Raw genomic sequence first — 13,832 nt, 5'->3', positions numbered from 1 at the left:
CTGGCTGAGCAGTTTTACTATTTCCCATTAATATACAGATTTCTGAAAGTTTACACAGCAATACAATATGGGAAGATATAGAAAATAAATATTTCTTCCTTGCAGAGAAACTGGCTTATGGCAATTCTCAGGAAGGACGAATCAGCTGGAGGAAATCAGGTGGTTGAGCATCATTTGTTGGAGGACAGGAAGTGTCCATACTTTGGCTGGAACCTTGCATCCAGACCAAGGTTCAGGATCAATAACCTGATGCAGGGCTTTGACCAAATTATCAATGTCCTTTTATCTCAAAAATACTGCTTTACATTGAGTTCCACGAGCTGTATGTCTGTTGCTGCAGATTCTATATTCTGCAGTCCCTTGTGTTTCAGAAATGCAGAAATTATGTAATGTGACAATAGACCATTTTTTTTCTCTGAAAAGAAGGCTGAGTGGAGTTTCAATGGAAATATATGAAATTATGAGGTGTCTGGACAGAGTTGATGCCAAGTGGCAGATATGTTCATTGTGGGGTTGAAGATGGAGAGTCACAGATATAAAACAAAGTGGAAAAGAACTAAGGATGGCAGAAGGAAAAGTTATTCAACTTCTCTTATAGATGGCATGTGGTTGGAATCTGGAACAGATGTGATAAAGGCATCTTTTGCTGCGGCCTTCGAGGGGCACAAGGATAAACAGCCAGTAGGTGGAACTAGCGAGTTGCTCTGGCAGAGAGACAATGCAGATGGTGAACTTCCTTCTGTGCTGTGCTGTAACAAAAATGCAAAACATGCTGAAACCCATTAAAGGACAGGCAACATCCTTGGAGAGACAAAGAGAAATTTTCCTAATCCGTTCCAGTTTTTATGAAGGGCCATTTACCTGAGTTGTTGAACCTGCTTCCTTCTGCTTGGTCTGCTGAATTCTTCAAGCAGTTTCTGGTTTGCTTTGGAGTATTCATTCACTTCGTATGCCCTGCCACAGACAATGATGTAAAGGACAAATAATTCTTACCCAAATATGGTCAAACAAAGCACTTGTCTGCCGAAGAATGGAATTAAGATCCTGAAAGAGAAAATAAAAGCTGTTACAAAGATATATCAAATATTTAAATAGTGATGAGAATGCCTCACCAATTTAGTCACTCTAAAACTGAGATTTAACTATTTATTGGGATATAGGATACGTTTAAATGCTCAGCAAGGACCTGGACCCATTGCAATTTGCTTATCGTCACAATTGGTCAATGGCAGATGCAATCTCAATGGCTGTTTGCACAGCTTTAGCTCACCTGGACAACACAAACACCTATGTCAGGATGCTGTTCATCAACTATACCACACCATCAAATACCATCCTTCCCAAAATCCTGATTTAGAACTTACCAAACCTGGGCCTCTATACCTTCCTCTGCAATTGGATCCTTGGCTTCCTAACCAGAAGACCACAATCTATATAGATTGATGATAACATCTTCTCCTCGCTGACTATCAATACAGGTGCTCATCAGGGGTGTGTGCTAAGCCCACTGTACTACTCTGTATATACACATAACTTTGTGGCTAGGCATAACTCAAATACAATCTATAAATTTAATACAACCATTTTTGCTAGAATCTTAGGCTGTGACGAGAGGGTGTACAGGAGTGAGATATGCCAACTAGTGGAGTGGTGCTGTAGCAACAAACTGGCACTCAACGTTAGTAAGACAATAGAGCTGATTGTGGACTTCCGGAAGGGTAAGTCAAAGGAACACATACTAATTCTCATACAGGAATCAGAAGTGGAGAGAGAGCAGTTTCAATTTCTTGGGTGTCAAGATCTTTGAAGATTTAAGCTGATCCCAACATATCAATGTATTTATAAAGAGGGCAAGACAGTGCCAATACTTTATTATGAGTTTCAAGAGATTTGGCAAGTCAATAAATACACTCAAAAGCTTCTATAGATGTACTATGGAGAACATTCTGACAGGCTGCATCACTAAATGGTATGGATAGGTTGGTGTACAGGACCAAAAGCAGCTGCAGAGGGTTTTAAACCTAGTCAACTCCATCTTGGATACTAGCCTACCAAATACCCAGGACATCTTCAAGGAGTGCTGTCTCAGGGGGAGTTCAGGTAAGATGGCTATTGTTTAGTGGCTCCAAGCTTGTGCTCCATCATTCTCCCTATCTTTGCACTATATGTCTCCACTCTTATACCTTAGTTAGGTATTTTATTCGGTCTCTTTTACTTGCCTGCGAACACATCTATCTTATAATGTCTACCAAAAGCACTAAAACCGGGAGAAAGGAAACTATGGCTGTGCGGAATGATATTCTCACTGCTTTGGAACAGCATCGAGAAGATATTTTAAAGGAATTTAGAACTTCTTTCAACCAGCTGGATTTTAAATTGGATTGGATCAACACTAGAGTGGACGAACATGCCGAAAATTTATCTCGACTCGACTTCTGAAGATTTAAAACGCCGTGTTCAATACCTTGAAACTTTCTGCTCCAGTCTCGAGGAGAATTGTAAACTTTTTTTCCAAACTGGTGGATCTTGAAAACTGGAGCAGACGTTGCAATCTACGAATTCTTGGTTTGCCAGAGGCCACCGAACAGGGTCCTCTCGTGAAAATTTTTTCCGATTTTCTCTGTGAGATTTTTGGGAAAGAATTCTTTCTGAATTCACCTGAGCTTGAAAGAGCACACAGGATCTACGTTCCCTGTGCAATTCTGGGTTCCAGCCCACGACCAGTAATTTTGTGCTTTCGTCAATACCAGGTGAAAAACCGTTTGATTATGGAGGCACGCCACAGAGGTACTTTTGCTTTTCAAAATTCAGTCATTAGTTTTGTGGAGGATTTTGCCTCCCAAGTTCTGAAGATGCGTGCTGAGTTCAAAGGTGTAATGAAAGTGCTTTTTGATCGTGGACTTAGACCCTGCCATTGAAATCCAGCCGACCTCCGAATTACACTTACTACTGGAGAAAATAAGTGGTTTAAATCAGTGAAGGAGGCTGAGGCATTTGTTGGAAGTCTTCCGGCCATCCAGTCTTCTTCGGAACCTGGTTGGACTTTCTAAAATGGTGGATAAGTACCTCTCATAGGAAAATTATTTTTTCCGGACTCAGACTTTACTTGAATAACTCAGACATTATCTGTTGAAACTCTAAGGGCTGTAGACAATCTCTCCCTGGACTTGGTGCATTTTTTTTAAATAGATAATCTGAGTTTAATGTTTCCCTGTGGATGTTTAGATTGTACTTGTGTAAACTATTTTATTCGTGTATAACTTTATCTATAGAGTTCTACAATTGACTCTAACTTGTTTTGGAGGTTTGGAGTTTTTATTGAAGGCCTCCCTGTTGGTTGATTCACAGTTTAAGTTTTTTTTTTCTGTAAATGGTTGATAAGTACTCTCTTCAAATCTAAAATTTCCCCCTTTTCTCCCTCCCTTTTTTTTCTCTTCTTTTAATCTTCTATAATTTTTCGCGGGTAGGTTAGTTTTGGTTTTCTTCTGATTTTCTTTGTAATAAGTTTTATACTTCTGCTGAAGTTGTTCCTATTTGTAATTATGTTTTCTAGTGCATAAACTAGTTACCATTTGCTATAGTATTTATCCGGCACTGTTGTTAATGACACAGAACAGGAAGTCATATTTGGGTTAATTTTTTTGGTAGAGCTAGCTGCTTTTTTTGGTAGCCGTCTAGTTTTGGGTTTCGAGGATGGAGTGGATTCTCCAGTTCTAACACCACTCACTGTTTCTTTTGCTTTCCTTTGTTACTTAGGACATGTTTATGTTTTGATTCTATGAATCTATGTTTACATTTTTGCTCGCAGACTGTTACTGTACTGCTTGACTTTTTATATGCCTGCTGCCTTCTATGCATTAACAATTGATAATGGCTAGTACACTTAAATTTGTGAGCTGGAATGTAAAGGGATTGATTCATCCTGTTAAAAGAAGGAAGATATTCTCACATCTTAAACAACTCAAAGCTGACATTGCTTTCCTTTAAGAAACTCATATTCGTTGTTTTGATAAAACCCAGCTTTTGTCAAAGTGGGTGGGTAAGCATTTTCATTCATCCTTCGCCGCCAAAGCTAGTGGAAGGGTCTCCATCCTTATTAACTCAAATATTCCTTTTGGACTCCATAATAAGATATCTGATACAAATGGCTGTTTTATTGTTGTTTCTGGTAAACTATATAATACTAAAGTTGTACTAGCAAACCTGTATGCTCCCAATTTTGATTAGCAAACCTGTATGCCCCCAATTTTGATGGTGTTAATTTTTTTGAAAGTTTTTTTCCCTCATTACCAGACTTAAACTCATACTCTCTTATACTGGGTGGTGACTTCAATTATTGGTTAGATCCTAATTTGGATCGATCGTCCTCTGTTACTAGACCACCTACTAAATCTGCCTTAGCTATCCAATCATTTCTCTCCAATTATGTTATCTCTGATATATGGCGTTTCCTTCATCCTACTGAGAGAGATTATTCTTTTTTTTTCACATGTTCACCATACCTTTACTAGAATTGACTATTTCTTACTCGATAACCAACTCATTCCATTTGTCTATTCTTGTGATTATCAGAGTATACTGATTTCTGACCATGCCCCAATTACTCTGTCTTTAATCTTTCCTGGTCTCCCTCAGAGGAATAAACACAGGTGGTTTGATTCCACTTTATTATCGGATGATGATTTTCTAAAATTTATTAAGGATTAGATAACCTTTTATTTTAACACCAATTTATCACCTGAAGTGTCATCCCAGATTGTCTGGGATGTCATGAAAGCATATTTGAGGGGTCAAATAATCTCCTATTCAGCAAATCCAATAGAAAGTCCTGTGCAGATCGATCAGACCTCATTAATCAGATTAAAGAATTGGATCAACTGTATGCTCAAACTAAGAATCCTGAACTATACAAGAAGCGTGTAGAACCATATAACCATATAGCCATATAACAATCACAGCACGGAAACAGGCCATCTCAGCCCTCCTAGTCCGTGCCGAACTCTTAATCTCACCTAGTCCCACCTACCCGCACTCAGCCCATAACCCTCCACTCCTTTCCTGTCCATATACCTATCCAATTTTACCTTAAATGATACAACTGAACTGGCCTCTACTACTTCTACAGGAAGCTCATTCCACACAGCTATCACTCTCTGAGTAAAGAAATACCCCCTCGTGTTTCCCTTAAACTTCTGCCCCCTAACTCTCAAATCATGTCCTCTCGTTTGAATCTCCCCTACTCTCAATGGAAACAGCCTATTCATGTCAACTCTATCTATCCCTCTCAAAATTTTAAATACCTTGATCAAATCCCCCCTCAACCTTCTACGCTCCAATGAATAGAGACCTAACTTGTTCAACCTTTCTCTGTAACTTAAGTGCTGAAACCCAGGTAACATCCTAGTAAATCGTCTCTGCACTCTCTCTAATTTATTGATATCTTTCCTATAATTCGGTGACCAGAACTGCACACAATATTCTAAATTTGGCCTTACCAATGCCTTGTACAATTTTAACATTACATCCCAACTTCTGTACTCAATGCTTTGATTTATAAAGGCCAGCGTTCCAAAAGCCTTCTTCACCACCCTATCTAAATGAGACTCCACCTTCAGGGAACTATGCACTGTTATTCCTAGATCTCTCTGTTCCTCTGCATTCCTCAATGCCCTACCATTTACCCTGTATGTTCTATTTGGATTATTTCTGCCAAAATGTAGAACCTCACACTTCTCAGCATTAAACTCCATCTGCCAACGTTCAGCCCATTCTTCTAACCAGCATAAATCTCCCTGCAAGCTTTGAAAACCCACTTCATTTTCCAAACTAAACTTCAAACTAAATTTAATCTTCTGTCTACTCAACCTGTCGAATGCCAACTTCTTGAAAGTAAGAGTCGCTTTTGCATTCATGGAGACAAATCTGCTAAATTTCTAGCCAATCAGCTGTGGCGTTCCAAAGCCAAACAACAGATTACAAAGATCCGGAAGGCGTACGAAGACTTTACATCGGATCACTGAGAAATTAATGACGCATTTAAAATATTTCTATTCTTGACTTTATTCCTCTGAATCTTTGAATGACAATATCTCTGTTGATCATTTTTTAAATAATCTGAATATTCCTTCGCTTTCATCTCATTTTAAAGCCAAACTTAATGTACCTATATAATCAGAAGAAATATCTTTTGCAATTTCTGCATTGTCCTCAGGGAAATCTCCTGGACCTGATGGGTTCCCCATAGAATTTTATAAATCATTCTCTTCACTTCTGTTTCCTCAGTTACTTTCAGTATTATCTGACTCGTTTAATTATGGCAAATTGCCACCCTCTTTTAATGAGGCATCTATTATTCTTTTATTAAAAAAGAGTAAAGACCCAACAGAGTGTTCCTCATATAGGCCGATTTCCTTGCTTAATTTTGATGTTAAGATCTTGGCTAAAGTTTTGGCCTATAGATTAGAAACTTTTTTCCCTCTATTATTTCTGATGACCAAACTGGTTCTATTAAAAACCGTCTTCCTTTTTTTAACATTTGGGATTTATTTAACATTTTATATTCACCTCCAACTGGGATTCCTGAATGTGTTATTTCCCTCGATGCAGAGAAAGCATTTGATCGTATAGAGTGGAACTACCTTCTTGCAGTTTTAGAAACATTTGACTTCGGTCAAAGTTTTATCTCCTGGATCAAATTGCTGTATTTGTGTCCTACTGCCTCTGTTTTAACTAATTTTCAGAAATTCCAGTTATTTAACCTCAAACATGGCACCCGGCAGGGATGCCCTTTAAGTCCCTTTCTCTTTGATTTGGCTATAGAACCTTTGGCAATAGCATTTTGAAATTGTCCTGAATGGACCGGGATTTGGAGAGGGGGTGTTGAGCATAAAGTTTCTCTTTATGCTGATGACTTATTACTCTTTCTCTCAAATCCGTCTACATCCTTACCTCCAATGTTTTCACTTCTTGACCAGTTTAGCCAGTTCTCTGGCTATAAACTTAATTTACATAAGAGCGAACTTTTCCCAATTAATAAAGAAGCACAAGAATTAACATTTCGTGATCTCCCTTTTAAAGTAGTTCATAATCAATTTACTTATCTTGGGATTACAGTCACAAGGAAGTTTAAAGATCTCATTCGTAAAAATTTTGCCAATCTTTCATATACTATAAAACAGAGTCTGTCACAATGGTCACCTCTATCTATGTCTTTGGTAGGTCGTATTAATGTTGTTAATATGTATGTTCTCCCTAAACTTTTATATTTATTTCAATCAATCCCAATTTTTATTCCTAAATCTTTTTTTGATTCCTTAGACTCTATTATTTTGTCATATCTGTGGAAGTATAAGTGCTCTAGAATTAATAAAGTCTATCTCCGAAAACCTAAAAATGAGGGTGGCATGGCTTTACCTAACTTTTGTTTATATTATTGGGCAGCCAACATACGTTGTGCTACATTTTGGTCTTTTATCCATGGCCAACCCAAGTACCCTAATTGGGTGGAAATGGAGTTGAGCTCCACTAAAGAATTATCTATCTCTGCACTTCTTGGCTCTGTACTCCCTAGTGGTTTGTCCAGATTAATAGTTAATCCTCTTGTTAGACACACTTTGCTCAGATGAGCTCACTTTGGGAAATTTTATGGTTTCCATGGTTTTTTTCGTTTCTAGCCCTATCTTACATAATCACCTCTTTTCACCTACTACGTATGACTCAGCATTCCATGATTGGTATAGGAAGGGCATTAGACATTTTGAAGATCTTTTTATCGATAATCGCTTCGCTTCTTTTCAACAGCTCTCTGCTAAGTTCAATGTGCCCAATGCTCATTTTTTTAGATATCTCCAAATCAGACACTTTATTGTTCCTTTAATTCCTAACTTCCTTGAAATGCCTGAGAAAAATGTTATGGACTTTTTTCTTTCCATTAATCCACTAGGTAAAGGTTTAATATTATTTATTCAAGATAAATTAGAAGCCTTACGACATGCTCCTGTGGATGAAATTAATATGGCATGGGAGCAGGATTTAAATACCTCCTTATCTGATGAGACTTGGGACTCGATTCTCAAATTGGTTAATTCAAATTGGTTAATTCATGTCCCATTCTCACTGATACCATCAGGTAGGATACAGAAAACTGAAGGCACACACTCAGTAATTCAGGGACAGCATCTTCCCCTCTGCCACCTGATTCCTAAATGGACATTGAACCCTTCGACACTACCTCACTTTTTAAGTATATATTATTTCTGTTCTTTTGCAAGATTTTTAATCTATTTAATATACGTATGTCACAATTGATTTATTTATTTTAAGTATTATTATTTATTATTGTTTTTACTTTTTTTTCTCTTCTATAGTATGTATTGCATTGAACTGAGTTAATAAATTTCACAAATTTCTCTGGAATTCTCTACCTTGGTGAGTGGTGATGGTGGATTATTATAAGTATTTAAAGTGGAGGAGGTTAAATGTTTGATAAATTGAGTAACTTCTGGAAAAGTAGCACAGAAGGTACAAAACTGGCATGGATAAGCCATAATTGTATTGAAGGATCTGCACCTACTTCTATTTTATTTATGTTCAGTAAACACTGTTTTGATAGAGAATTCCTTTATTTTTAATCAACATTTTTTATTTAACTGGATCATATTTCCAATTTTAGGGATATATTTTAGGCTTCCTCATGGTGACTTTTGATGAAGTAAATGCAAAGACACAACTTTCAGTGGAGATTGATTAGAGACTGGGTGGGATTAGATTAAAGGTCATTGAAAGAAGCTTGAAAGTTAAAAAAAAATCTACAGATGCTGTAAACCAAAAAATTGAAAATAATTTAAGTGCTGAGCAGATCATGTAGCATCTGTGGGGAGAAAAATGTAATGTTTCATCAGAATGGAGAAGGATAGAAAACAAACTGGTTCTAATTTGCAGAGGAAGTAGTGGAGGGATAAGTAGAGAAAACGGAAATCGATCTCTCTGACAGGGTGAGACAGGGAAACACATGCAATCAAATTGCCATTTGGATTGGATTTTGCTTTTTGCAGTGAGCTACTAATGGTAAGGCTATAAGACAAAAACAACTGGTACAAATGTAGCATTACGCAAATATAACAAGAAAAACAGGGCTAAAGTGATATTAAAAATGACCAGTTACGATGCAATGAAAAATAAAAGAGCAGAACAACTTACCTAAAGATTGAAGATTCAATATTAAATCTGAAAAGCTCCATTATTTGCAGATGGGTGATAAGGTGGTATTCCTCAACTAGCATTAAAGCCTGATCTAATATAACAGATATTCATAGACAGAAAGGTCAAAGTGGGCATGAAGACTTAGAATTTAAGTGACAGGGAGTCAGGTGCTTATGGCCATTCCTGCAGATCAAACATAGGAGACTTTGCAAAGTGATCACTCAGTCTGCATTTGATTACTTCAGTGCAGAGGAGACCCTATTGTGAACATTGAATGGAATACACTGGATAGTTAGAACTGCAAATGAACCACTGCTTCACCTGGAAAAGATTGGGTTTCTAAATGTTGTAAAGGAAAGAGGGGGGAAAGGCAGGATTTCCACCTCATACAGTTGTGGGAATGTGGGCTTAGGGAGTGGAAGTGTAGCATGACAGGAAGTGGTATGTGGGGAACAGAAGCGATTTACCAAAAGTTTCATAGGGAGGAAATGGATATTTAATGTAGCAAGTTGTCTAAGATACTGTCTGAAAAGACTGGTAGGATCTGTTTCAATACAAACTTTCAAACCTGAATTGGATACATGACTGAAAGAAACATACGGTCAGGTAAAGAAAATAGAATAGAACAATAAACAGGCCCTTCAGCCCACAATGTTTCTTCTGAACAGGATGCCAAATTGCTGAAAATGATGCCAAATTAAACTGCAGGCAGCTGCAAAAGAACAAAACTTCACAGCTTATATCTCAGTTAAGTTCAGTCTTTTCAGATTCATTTTAGTTGGTTAGGTTGCCACAATCATTTACAAAGCTTCTATTTTGCTTATCCTTAAAAAGAATAAGAACCCAACTGAATGTTCTTCATTTAGACCAATTTCCTTACTTAATGTTGATACTAAAATCCTATCCAAAGTTGTGGCTCTTATGGTTGAGAATATCTTACCATCTATCATTTCTGACAATCAGACTGGATTTATTAAAAATCAATATTCCCATTTTAATATCCACTGGCTATTAAATGTTACCTATGCTCCTTCGAAGGAAAGATTGGAATTTTTGATATCCTTAGATTCTGAGAATGCTTTTGATCAGATTGAATGGCAATATTTATTTAAAATTTCAGAAAAATTTAAAAGTGGGCCCAATTTTACTCAATGGATTAAATTGCTTTATTTATCTCTTACTAATTCTCAGAATTCTAAACCATTTAAACTTCAATTTGGAACCAGCCAAGGTTGTCCTTTGAGCACTTTCTCTTTGACCTGGCCTTAGAACCCTCAGCTATTGCCTTTCGAGAATCTTGTGATATCACTGTTTTTTTTTGCAGGAGGGTACTACCCACAATGTTTCACTTTATGCGGATGATTTATTGCTTTTTACTTTCAATGTTGAGACTTCATTATCTTCTACACTTTCTCATTTTAGCCAGTTTTCTGGATATAAATTGAATCTACATAAGAGTGAACTTTTTCCTTTGAATAATTTGGTATCAACTAATACTGATCTTCCTTTTAAAATTGTAAGAAACCAATTTACTTATTTGTGTGTAACAATTACTAAGAATTACAAAGACCCATTTAAAGAAAATTTTCTTTATTAAATTATATAAAAAGAACATTATCAAATTGTTAGCCTCTTTCGTTATCATTAAACAGCCGAATTAATTCTATTAATCAAACCTAAATTTATCCATCTCTTCCAGGCCTTACCTGTCTTTCTTCCTAAATCATTTTTTTCATTTGCTTCACACTATTTTATCCTCTTATATATGGAAAAATAAATGTCCTTGGCTGAATAAAGTTCATTTCCAGAAAGTTAAAAAGAGTGGAAGTTTAGCTTTACCAAATTTTATGTTTTATTATTGGGCAGTTTACATACAGAATCTCACATTTTGCTTGTGTTATATTAATCATAATATCAATCATATCAATATTAATATTAATTATGATATCAATCATAATTTGTGTTGGCACATGGCCAAGTGGATAAGGCATTCATCTAATGATCTGAAGGTTGCTAGTTCAAGCCTTGGACAAGGCTGCTTATGTGTCCTTGAGCAAGGTGCATAACTACACAATGCTCTGCAATGACACCGGTGCCAAGCAGTATTGGTCATAATGCCCTTCTCTTGGACAACATCGGGGGTATGGAGAGGGGAGACGTGCAAGCTTTGGCAACTGCATGTCTTCCTTAAAAAAACCCTTGCCCAGGCTTGGGCCCTGGAAACTTTTCAAGGCACAAATCCATGGTCTATTGAGACTAACGGAGGCCTACCTATTAATCATGAGGACTATCTGGGTTGGGTTTCTTCAGAAGCGAACTCTGTTAATAAATTTTAGATCATCTTTCTTTTGGGATCTTCACTTCCTTTATCTTTAAATAAAATAACTGAAAATGTGGTAGTTAAAATACCTTGTGGATCTGGATACATTTTAGAAAATACTTTGGTTCATTGAGATTTTCTCTTTCTAGTCCCATTTTTCTTAATTATTTTTAAGCCATCTATGACTGAAGTAGTGTTTAAACAATAGGATAGATTTGGTATTAAACGTTTCTATTTAATGTTTCTGTTTGTTGGAGGAAGTCTTTCTTCATTTGAATAACTGTCAACTAAACATAGTTTACCAAAACCCCATTATTTTTGATATTTACAAATTAGAGACTTTCTGTGATCTCAATTATATACATTTTCTAAAAGTCCTGATAAGAACTTATTAACTGAAATTCTAAATTTGAGACCTTTTTATAATGTTTCAATATCCAATATTTATGATACGCTGATGGGAATGCGAAATGATTCTATAGACAAAATCAAAAACTTTGGGAACAAGATTTACAACTTCAATTTCTGAAGAAACTTGGAATGAAATTTTTATTCTGGTTAATACTTCATTGTTATCTACCCATCATTCCCTCCTACAATTTAATGTGGCCCATAGGGTTTATATGACCAATGATAGTCTATCACATTTTTTTATTGGTATATCTCCCTACTGTGATAGGTTTAACAATGGAAAATCTTCATTCATACATATGTTTTGGACATGTCAAGCCTTGAAAAAGTATTGGGAGGAAGTATTCTAAAGTTTTTTCTGTACCCTTTAAAGTAAATTTTAAGCCTAATCCTTTGACCAGCTTATTTGGTATTGTTGGAGGGAAAGATATCATTTTGAAGACATCTGGCTTGCACATTCTGCCTTTTATCTCTCTTATTGCTAGGAGGATGTTCTTGCTTAAATGGAAGGATGCTGTTCCGCCTAATCATGCTCAGTGCTTATGGGATGTTATAGCATGGTTAAAGTTAGAAAAGATTTGTTGTTCAATTTTCAAATCTAACCAAGATTTTCAAAATTTGTGGGGACCATTTTTGAATTGTTTTCAAAACCTTTGTTTTCCCATTAAAGTACACATGATGGTTAGTAGCATATTTCACTATCTGATGAGGTTTTTTTAATTTACCATTTTTCTTTAGCAGACAGCTTCAGCTTTGGTAGTGGGTTTAGATTCTATATACCTCAATGTTCAGATTAATCTAATCTACATGAATATAGGGTAAGGAGTTTGTTAATGTGATTCAAATATAATGTATTTGGTATTATATCTTTCTTTTGTTTTCTAATATGCATTTTCATGAACTCTGTATTGTACTATGTCAAAATTAATAAAAATACTAAAAAAGAAAAGAAGCGCAAGTGAACCACTGCTTCACCTGGAAAAGATTGGGTTTCTAAATGTTGGTAAGGAAAGAGGGTGGAAAGACAGTGTCTGTACCGCATACAGTTGCAGGAATGTGGGCTGGGGGAGTAGAAATTTAGCATGACAGGAGGTGGTAAGTGGGGAACGGAAGAGATTTACCAAAAGTTTCATAGGGAGGAAATGGATATTTAATGTAGCAAGTTGTCTAAGACACTGCCTGAATAGTGTGGTAGGATTGTTTCAATGCAAACTTTCAAAGCAGAATTGGATATATGTCTGAAAGGAACATATGGTTAGGTAAAGAACATAGAATAGAAGAAAAACCAGGTTCTGCAGCCCACAATTTGCTCAAAATGATGCCAAAATAAACTGCAGGCAGTTGCAAGAAAGCAAACAAGAGAAAATTTGCAGTTGCTGGAAATCCAAGCAACATACACAAAGTGACAGAGAAATAGAACAGGCTCAGTGTCAAAGATGGAACAAAAGTATACTCAATGTTTTGGGCTGAGACCCTATGGCAGTACTGTGGAAAATAAAAGCTGAGGAGTAGGTTAAAGAAATGGTGGATGGGAAGAGAGAAACACCAGGCGAGAGGTGAAACCTGAAGTGGGAGGGATGAATAAAGAGTTGGAAAGTTGGTTGGTGTAAGAGATACAGGGCTGAAGAAGAGGGGTTGTTCAGGTTTCACCTATCGCCTTCTGCTTCGCTCCCCTACCCCCAGCCTTTTAAATCTTCTCCTCAGCTTTTATTTTCCAGTTCTGTGAAGGGCCTTGGTCTGAAACTGTACATTTTTCTATATATGCTGACTGGCCTGCTGAGGTCCTGGAGCATTTTGTGTGGGTTGCAAGATAACAAATCTGGAATTAATGACTTCCAGCTATGCTGTTAGATTTTGAACTTAATTAACCAGCCTACATAATGGGAATTAGATAACTTCA

General features: G+C 36.6%; 1 pseudogene; it reads right to left on the bottom strand.

Moving 5' to 3' along the window:
* The window catches only part of LOC132394786 (nuclear factor 7, ovary-like), a 28,395-nt pseudogene that overhangs the window by 3,353 nt on the left and 11,210 nt on the right, over positions 1–13,832 (bottom strand).

The sequence above is a fragment of the Hypanus sabinus genome, chromosome 5 (genome assembly GCF_030144855.1).
Source record: "Hypanus sabinus isolate sHypSab1 chromosome 5, sHypSab1.hap1, whole genome shotgun sequence".
Classification (NCBI taxonomy): Eukaryota; Metazoa; Chordata; class Chondrichthyes; order Myliobatiformes; family Dasyatidae; genus Hypanus; species Hypanus sabinus.
The sequence above is the reverse complement of the archived record's forward strand: the minus strand, read 5'-3'. Positions and strand labels throughout refer to the sequence as shown.